Source organism: Pan paniscus, chromosome 4 (genome assembly GCF_029289425.2).
Source record: "Pan paniscus chromosome 4, NHGRI_mPanPan1-v2.0_pri, whole genome shotgun sequence".
Lineage (NCBI taxonomy): Eukaryota > Metazoa > Chordata > Mammalia > Primates > Hominidae > Pan > Pan paniscus.
Window position 1 is genome coordinate 123,324,483 of NC_073253.2, and position 9,787 is coordinate 123,334,269.

General features: G+C 37.2%; 1 long non-coding RNA gene across 1 annotated transcript; it reads right to left on the reverse strand.

Moving 5' to 3' along the window:
• Positions 1 to 246: 246 nt before the first annotated feature.
• LOC134730455 (uncharacterized) lies at positions 247 to 9,486 on the reverse strand. The gene is made up of 2 exons (XR_010112224.1): positions 2,202 to 9,486; positions 247 to 1,420 (listed from the first exon to the last, which is right to left on the reverse strand). It is a non-coding gene; the product is annotated as an uncharacterized LOC134730455 (long non-coding RNA).
• Positions 9,487 to 9,787: the final 301 nt, after the last annotated feature.

Sequence of the window (9,787 nt, forward strand, 5' to 3'; positions counted from 1 at the left end):
AGTGACACATGGAAACAGGGTGAGCTCATGAACACAGGGGAATAGTGTCCAGCATTCCCAGCACAGCACCCTGGAAGCACACAGCCACTCCCAACCTCCACCCCAATGGATGGTAAATGTGGAAGAAGACCTATTGATGGAAAAACCCACTTTGGAGCAGAAAAGGAAAGCCAAAAAATAGCTCAGGCACCTGGCTGCCATTTATGAATAATGCCAGCAGACAAAAAACGTTAGATCTAAAACATCTTAGTTCGAAAAGATCTTTATTCATTCAAATCATGGCAAGAAACTCCTTCAGGAACACAGGAGATAGTGGTACCAAAAACAGATAACCATGCAAACTATGCAAACTTGGAAAAGTGCATTGCTTTGTCAAAGTTCATTAAGTAGGTCTTAATATTTTAGCAAAAGAAAATCTTCCATCTGAACACAGGGCATGACAAAGCTCATTTCACACAATGGAAGGAAGGCTTTTTTTCTTGTTTCATGTTTGTATGTTTCTGACACTGCAGTATTAACATTTTAAATTGAATCTTTAAATGATTTTTCTGATGTCAACAACATTATTGGGAAGGCCAAGCTCGGTAGATGACCTTAACTGAGGTGGTTACAGCATTGTTCCCGGTAATTCGGCTTTGTGATATATCCTTCTTCTCCTAGGTATTAAGGTCTGGTTTGAATTAAAGTCCACAGCATACTCACAGCTGTGGGGAGTAACTGAAAGGACTTGTTTTCATCTGATGGCCAAAAGACTTTCTTGTAACATACAGTTTGTACATTTAATTACTTACTTGTTGGGCATTTATTGACCCTCTACACACCTGATGCCAAGCACTGTGCTAGGTATAGATATAAATCCTGAGCTAGTTTCAAGCCCTATTTTTGCTGAGTAATTACATTTCAGTGGAGCATGATATTTAACCCCCGAGCTTGTTTCCTCTTAGGTTTATTATAAAAACTGAATGAGATAATATATGTAAAATACTCAATACATTATGGTTTTAAGATGACAGTTTCTGCCTTTGAATAGCTCGATTTGAAAATGACATGTACATGAATAACCAAAATGTAATATGCTATTTGCTACAGCAGAAGGTGTAGTCTATAAGACAGTACAGAGAAAGGAGTGGCTAATTTTGTCTGGAGTGGGGCTGGGAGAAGGTCATCAATGAAGTGTCAGAAAGAAGGTAACCTTGACAGATGAGTAAAGAGGGGAAGAGAGAGACATTTAGAAAAGTTAAGATTAAATCTCCCAGGTATCCTGGTAGCAGCAGAAAAGTTCACCCCCTCAGGCCACTGATGCTCCCTTTCTTGGAAGTTGAAAGTTGCGCACATTTCCAGGTTTGCCCCACACTGCCTGGCCCTGATGGCATTTCCAAAAAGCATTCTACTGAGGGGACTGATCCTTCCAAGGAAGCAGCTTAGGAAAAAGATAAGATAAAATCAGCAGATGAGTCATAGAGGAACTGAGGGAGAGGGAGGGGAGGACACCACTGGATAAATCTAGAGTTAAAAAATAAAATAGTTAAGATCACATAATACACTCAGGGTGCTTAGGACTTAGTGTGTGTTCTACTAGTTTTCTAAAAGAAAAAACTACTGGTTAAAAAAAAAAAAAAAACCTATTCGCCAAAATGTTAGAGTGTCTGTTTCTTCTAACATGTAAGGAAAGTATTCTACAGTGACAGACAAAGCAATAAGAATATCACTAATGAAGCAGTGATCTAGTATGGAGGTGGCAAATAGAAGAAGCCACTGCCCCCTCCCCTCCCTTTCCTCCCCCTAGGCAGGCATTATAAATTAATGATGGCACACTTTCCTTTTGAGACTGGATGCAACCTCTGATTCTTGGTCTTTATTGTCATCCCTCAACTAGTAGCCCTACAAATAATATGCTGAAAACACAGTGAACAACATGATATTGTGCCCACAGAAAGATCAGTATTGCAGTCTCATTGGTCTGATTAAGAGAATCATATAAACTCTCAAATTTCAACTTGATTCTAGATATTTACTGTGAAATGAGGCTGAGACACATTGTTGAATATTATGGATTGGTTTACTCAACATTTATGCCAACTCTCTTCTAGCATGCAGAAGCTGGAAAGCTAAAAAACAACATCTCTTGGTCCTTTTACATTCAGGTTTTAGGTTTCAATTCAGAAGGACTTGCATGAAGAGAAAGGTAGAGTTCAACATACATATTCCTAGAAAGGTCTGTGCTGGAGGCAGCATTGTCTCATGGTCAGCCGCAGTAACCCAGGCTTCCTGATCCAGGGTCTTCCTGGCCCTGGTGGAGGAGGTGGCAGCACCTCACCCGGATGCCCAGTTCTCTAATAAGGTTTGAGAGTCATTCCTGGAAGCTCAACCTAGACCCTGTTTCTTCAGCTCCCTCTGTCACAATGATTTCACAAACCTCTTAATAGCCAAATATCTTTCAGCTTAAACAGGCCAGACTCTTATCTAAAACTGAACTCTGGCTATAACAAACATGAAAAACTACTGTAGACCATATTCACTGGAAAAAATAATTTGGCAAAAATAGTTCTAATGGCATGGATATTTTAGGTAAAGCTCATATTATTGTAGCTTCAACCGTTAACTCCCTACGAAAATAAATTCAAAATCTATATTTATATCTCCAAAGTCTGACCTTATCTGCCCTCCCATATCTTAAATTGCTTCTTAAACTTCTACACTTGGGTTTTCTGCCATCACCAATAAGTCATATATTAATAATTTTTTCAATCTTCCCTTTCATTATTCTGGTCACCTGGGCTCAAAACTTCAGAATAATCTCACTTCTCTGTCCTTTACCAAGCCCTAACAATTCTTTTTTTGCATAATCTCTCTTTCCCATTGGCACTATCATCAATCTAGTTCAGCCTTTTCTCACCTTGTGCTTGCTCTAGTGTAATATTCTCCTGTCTGGTTTCCCCTGTTTTTAGTATCTCCTAATCGCTTTGGCCCACAAATTTTTCCTAGCTATGGCACCCAAATTAGCACTCCTAAAAATCATTCTCATTTTGACACTTCCTGCTCAAATATTTTAAGACTTCCTATGCCCCAAATATAAAATTCAAACAATTTAGCTTGGCGCTCAAGGCTTCCACAGTCTGACTGCCAACTATTTATCCAAAATTACTTCCCATTACTTCCCTTCTTAAGCACTATAGCCAACTACAGCCAAACTTGCTTCTTCACATTCTCATTACTTACTGAAATACTATTCTGAAGAATCATGTTTTGTACACCATTTTTCCTTCCTTCATTGCTCCTTACTCTCTTCTCCACATTTCATGTAATATGAATGGAAAATCATAAACCTCCTCCATTACAAGGCAAAAAGGGGAGTGAAGACTCCAGAGCTATCTGAATGACAAATAGAAAAGAATTTACTAAATTAGGAAAATAACATTTTAGATTATTTTATTGTTTCAGTCAACTGACTATCAGACATATGTTTTATTTGGATTTTGGGAGAGTTGCAAGTTCTTGTTAGTCTTATGGTTCTCCAGGTGGAAAGGAGACCAACATACTATTCAAATGGACTAACATCATGAAATTATTTACACTGGATGACAGATAATGACAGATAATACACTGGCTTATGTAACTGACTTTTTTGGTGCATATAATTGTGAATAAAGCCAGATAAGAACTTGGTTAACTTCAGCCAATTGAGACATCCATGCAGATGATCAGCTGGCTGAAACTCTCTATCACTACTGTATATTTTTTTTTCTGTGACAATTTTAGAATCTGCTTCAGGAATGCATTGTTCATTTTATCTATCTCATCAGAGAGCCCCAACTCTACTTGTAAAACAATGGACTGTTTTTCTTTTTTCTTTTCAACCTTTCTCCTGTCCTGCAGTGTGCTTGCACCAGCAGGTAGAAGGATTCTCTTCCAGGTATGCAGCATCCTGACACACATCACCTCTCCCCTCTCCCTGCTTTGCCACTGTACTTTTCCACTTGAGGGCTCTGGCACAGTAGACCATCTGATGCATCTGAATTCACGCTTGCTGATTATGGTCTTAGGCTTATTTTGTTCATCTTGTTTGCTACGTCCATATCACCTAAGGGATGGATGTTTAAGGCTTCAGTGTTATTTTTGGCTTCCCTGCCTATTTTCACTTGTCAAAACCTGAGAAGCTCCCATAATGTTTTCCTGTTAACCAGCTCTTCCATAGATAGTTAGTCTGGATGTTTCTCTTCATGTTCTCTTCATACCTCCCATGTCCAGTTCATAGAACTCTAGACCAGGCAAATACATTCTTCTCCATTCTAATAAGATGTGTGCCACCAGTAGCCTACAATTCATCTTCCTATTAATGACAACCATGATTCAGAGACTTCCCATTGTTGGTCCCATCTTGGTAATGTTTTAAATACTTTTAAATACTTATTGCTCATTTAAAGTCACAGAAGTTACTGGGAAAAGGTGAATGACAATGCTTCAAGTCTGTCTGGGATTTTTCCCCCCTAGGACCTTATTGCCCAAATATCCTCCAGAATCCCTTCCTTTCCCAACAAATGGGCTCAACAAGTCTTTTTAGGCTTTCCAAGCCAACTGTTGTGCTAGAGAAAGACAAGAAATAGGTCACACCAAATCTGCATATAGCCACATACAGGGATTCACTTTCTATTCTCCTGACTTAACTGTCAGTTCTCTTTCACCATGCTGGAATCCTGTATTTCCTGGTTTTCTTAATTTTCTACAAGAACTTTGCATTCTCTTTCTTTTTTTTTCTTTTTTTCATTCCCCAAGTCTCTTCACACTCTGCTCAAGCTAGATTGCATTTAGTTCCCACATGTCTGGTTCTTCCCTCTGGCAAGAAGATAAACAGTACTTTCTCTGTCTCCCCCTAAGCCCCATTCCTCTTCAATCTAGGATTGAAATCTGAAATGGAATCCTCACCCTTTGTGACTTCTCTCCACAAATACCTTTCTCAAAAACAAAGGTTAATCATACATTTCTCTGCCCAAAGAAGCTGATAGCTGCTCTCATTGTACTTCATTCACCTATTTTTGGAAAACGTAGACACTTTTAAAACTAAAAAATGAGGGTCTTTGGGCCCTTCATAAATGTAAAACATGCCTGTCTTCCATCTTGTAAACTATAATGATCAAAAGCTTAGATTTCATCACTCATCGGGCCTGGCCAGGTACCCCCGTTATATGTTCTCAGGGGGCCCTATACCTTTCCTTTATTGCCATCTTCAGTGTTATTCTCAATCATTTGTGTGATTATCTGCTAAACAACTGAATTCTTAACCCTGCAGCTACTATTACCCTCCAATTTGCTGCTTGCTATCCAAAATATGAATGGAAGGCAGTAGGTTTCACAAGCATCACAGTGAATATTCAGCAGTATATGGAGAGATAACATTTCAACCCACAGCAAAGGCAGACAAGAATGAAGATGCACTGTAGGCATATGCTCTGAATGCAGATGGGCTGACAGCCTGTAGGCACCACAGAAAGCAAAAGAAAGAACTTCTGCTGGTACTGCAGAGTCACTGCAGAAGATTATAAACATGCCAGAACCTTCTGAGCAACAGAGCCACAAGAGATACCTCAGTGGAAAAGGCTGTTTGACTTCAACTCTAATAACCTGAACACGATGAAGGGCAATTAGCCTCAAGCTGTGGCCTCCACCAGGGCGTGCTTTTGGTCACCTTGCAGCAGGTGTGCCTTCCTCCTGTGGTCCAGAGCAGCCCCATACTGCTTCACCATCCATGCACCCCACTTCTCCAGGAAGAATCAAGTTTCTCCTCTCCTGCCTCAAACTGTAACACACTAAATATTTTTTCTCCTGATCACATATCAATTTGTTGTGGCTTCTTATAAACCCCTTTTGTGCTTGTTCCTAGGTCATGGAAATCAAGAGTAGAACAAATAATGAAGTGCTCTAGGACAAAAGAGAACTGAATTCTAATCCACTGTGCAAATTTGAAGAATTTAAATAGCATTATCACTCTGCTATGACCTGGCTTTTGTCTTGAGCAAGTCACATTGCTGGGCCTGTTTCTTCAGCTGTTAAACAAAGGAGCCATCTGCTTCAGGGTTAGGTTGGGCTGGGTTTTCAGCTAGGGTAGACTCTCTAGGACAGAGTTGGTCAAATTGGGTTTGTAACCATTTGGTTGGTCATAAAACCAATTTTTGTAATAAAACCAATTTTTGTAATGGATTGGAATACTTAAGAATACATTGCACAGAACAAGACTATTTGTCTATAAACTTTTGTTCTATCTGTGAGTTGGGTGTTAAACATATTTCTTATTGTTAATAGAACTGAAATGTTTTTAAAATTCTGAGCTACAAATATAGAGAGACAGAAAATAGATTAGTGGTTGTGTAGGGCTAGAAGTAGGAATGAGGAGTGACTGTAAATTGACTTAAAAATTTTTTTTAGGGTGATGGAAATGTTATAAAATTAGATTGTGGTGGTGGTTGGACACCTCTGTAAATATACTAAAATTCATTAAATTGCGCATTTAAAATGGATGAATTTTATGGCATTAAATTACATCCTAATAAAGCTGTTTGAAAACAAAGCAAAATACTGCTCTACAGGGCAGTGAATTTGCTTCAGGGCATCTATGGACTCTTCAAAAGTATATCATAAATTTTATTTTTCTGGGAAAGAGAACATAGCTTTTATTAGATTCTCAAAGGGATCTAAGACCCATAAAACTTTTTAAGAACCACTAGATTAAACTGTCAATTTCCTCCTACCACTAAAATTCTAAAGTTTATTTCTTCAAAATTAAAATGATAAAAAAAGTTTCATTTCCAAAGCACTTGCAAGAATCTGTTTATTTATCCAGTGAACTGAGTGTATTGGCTCACATGTGTTAACATCTTTTAAGAAATAAATCACTGTGCAAATTTGAAGTATTTGAATAGCACTATCATTATTTGATTATATTTTTATATATTTTATTATATTTATCTGCATTTGGTTTATATCCACAGGGTTTTTAGTCATAGATACATCTGTAATTTATATGCCAATTACATATGATAATGCTATTTGTACCTCCAATTTTTTTTCTCATATTGGTGATCCCTAATTCCAGGTGTGGTAGAGCCCACAGATCATGCACAATCTTCTCACTATGTGCAGGCCCTTTGGTAGCAAACACAAAAGAAAATCAAGAGATATAAAGAGATCATACAAAAGGAATTTTGTATATCTTCTGTAAACAGAAAGACAGATTGGAAATTTGTAAGCAAAGTTGCAATATGGAAATAGGAAAAGGCATTTCTGAATAAGGGGGATGTTTATTCAAGAGGTTGTGTTAGGTCCTTGTGTACGGGCAATGAGCTATCAGCCAACTACAATTACTAGGTTATGAGTTCTTGGATGGAAAGGAATATGCCTACTTTGTCTAACAATGCTAAAAAACAGGCTATATGTACATGGTAAGTGATTAGTGTCTGTTGGTAATAACCAAAGGGATGGATACAATCTAATTATCTATCGAGAGGGGACAGGTCAAATAAATTGATATTTTCAAACCTTTATAATAATGAGGTATGTTTACCTGTGCTTTTAGAAAATGATCTCCAGAATATATTATTATATGAAAAAAGGCAAAGTTTAGTTTATCCCCTTTAAAATAGTAAAAAAGAAAAATAAGGAGATTTTATATATAATATTTCTAGAAGAATTCAGGATATCTGTTTATGGTGAATGTCCTAAGGAGTAGGACAGAGTTACTGGTGGGAAGGAGAATTGCTTTTCATTGTATACCTTTTTATCCCCTTTGAATCTTTTAATTTATAAGTTCATTAATTTTTCATTTAAAATATTTAAAAAATAGTATTACAGAAAGTAATTCTGTATCACTATGCATTCAGCTCTTTAACATACCACATCCCATTTAATATAAACAACAACTCATCTTATGGATGAATACATGAAGGCTCAGAGACCACAAGTGACTTATATAAGGTCACATAGCTAGACAGTAAATAGCATATTTAATACTTGACCCAAATCCTTGGGCTTCCTACTCACTGATGCTTTTCCCACAACTCCACAGACCAAGTGCATATGGATATAAAACCACAGTACATTTCAACATAGTTCAGTCAGGTCAATTCAGTACTCAAGCATGCTGGTTTTGCTACAGATGACAGATCAAGCTTAAAAGTACTACATGATATTTTTCCACATGGCTCCTGCTCCTTCTAGTCCTTATAATTCTTTCCTATTGGGGCCCAACTTCTTCATTTACATGGCTCTTATCTCTGGCTTCCAGCTTATACATTACTGTTTTCCCATAGCTGTAATTAGCCCCTGAACTCCCATCATCTTGGATCTTCCATGCTACATTCATTGTTCCCTTCCAATATCTTTTATTCCTTTTTTTAATTGAACTCTTAGCTTCTACCTATTTCCATTTCTTTTTTTCCAGGTACTAAGTTATCTCTCCCTTATTTTATACAACTTCCTGTCTTCCTACCTACTCCCAAATTAATAAATCCCAATTAATCAACTCCCAATTAATCAATTATCTCCCAATTAATCAATCTCTGCTAAGAGTTCCTTACCCTTCCACTGAGCATGGCTACTTTGATCCTTTTACCCCAAACATAAGTATTTATAATATTTTTATACCTTTGTGTAGTATCCATTTTATAATTTTACCATATTCTTTAATAGCGACTCAACTGCACTTCTCTGATATTAAGACCATGGATAATATAACTCAAGAGTACGTTTTTTTCATACCAACAATTCCATGGTTGGCAGTGTCCAAGTGGTTAAAAACATGTCTCTAAAATTAATCAAACCTGGGTTTGAGTCCTAGTTCTGTCATTTAATAATTGTGTGAGCTTGGGAAATTTTCTAAATCTTATCTGCTTCCCTATTTGTAAAATGAGGAGAGGAATACTTATTTTATAGGTTTCCCATGATAATTGCGTGGATAATGCAAGCAAAGTGCTGCAGATGTTAGTGGACTCAATGTAAGTAGCAAGTAAATACCCCTTGTCTTAGCCTCACTACCACATCAGCTCTCCACAAACCTTGCAAAACAAATCTTTTCCTTCTCCAAGACCCATCCCACCCACCTCTCAGCCTCAACACTACCTCAACACATCATTTGTGTTGAAACCAAGAAAATCTCATCATGCCACTTACACTAAGGGATTCATAGGAAAAATACCAAATATGCATCCTTTGGCACAGAATATTTTGTGCCTTACCCTTTTTGGAGTAAAGCTATAAAATTTCCTCTAAGTCATAAAACTCTAGATTTTAATCTCAGACATTTTCTTTTTGGAAACAATTAAAGTCTCTTTGTGCTGCATCAGAATTCACAAAAAAGCTATCCAGTGTCCATTTACATTAATTATACTGGTGATTGACTATGGCTATGCCAGAGAATGTATTCCAGGCTCAAGTTCTATTTTTTGATGACTGTTCTCAGGATCATCAGACACCTGTCCGATGTAGCAGCTGGAATATTTAAGCATCACAGTGCTTTTAAAATAGCAGACAACTGCTGTGGCTGCAAGAAAAAGAAAAATAAATTAATTAAAATAAAATAGCAGATAAGCCAAACCACAAAGACATATTTTAAACCAGGGGGTTTTAACACTGAACACCCTGATTTCAATTTTTTCAATGCTATCTAAATAGAAGTATATTATAATCCAAGATAATACAAGCCTATGGCTCCAAGCAAAGTCAGATGGAGAAAAAAGTAGATTTGGTTAAAGATAAATGAAAAGAAACACTTCTTCCTCACCTCTACTCTTTGATTGTA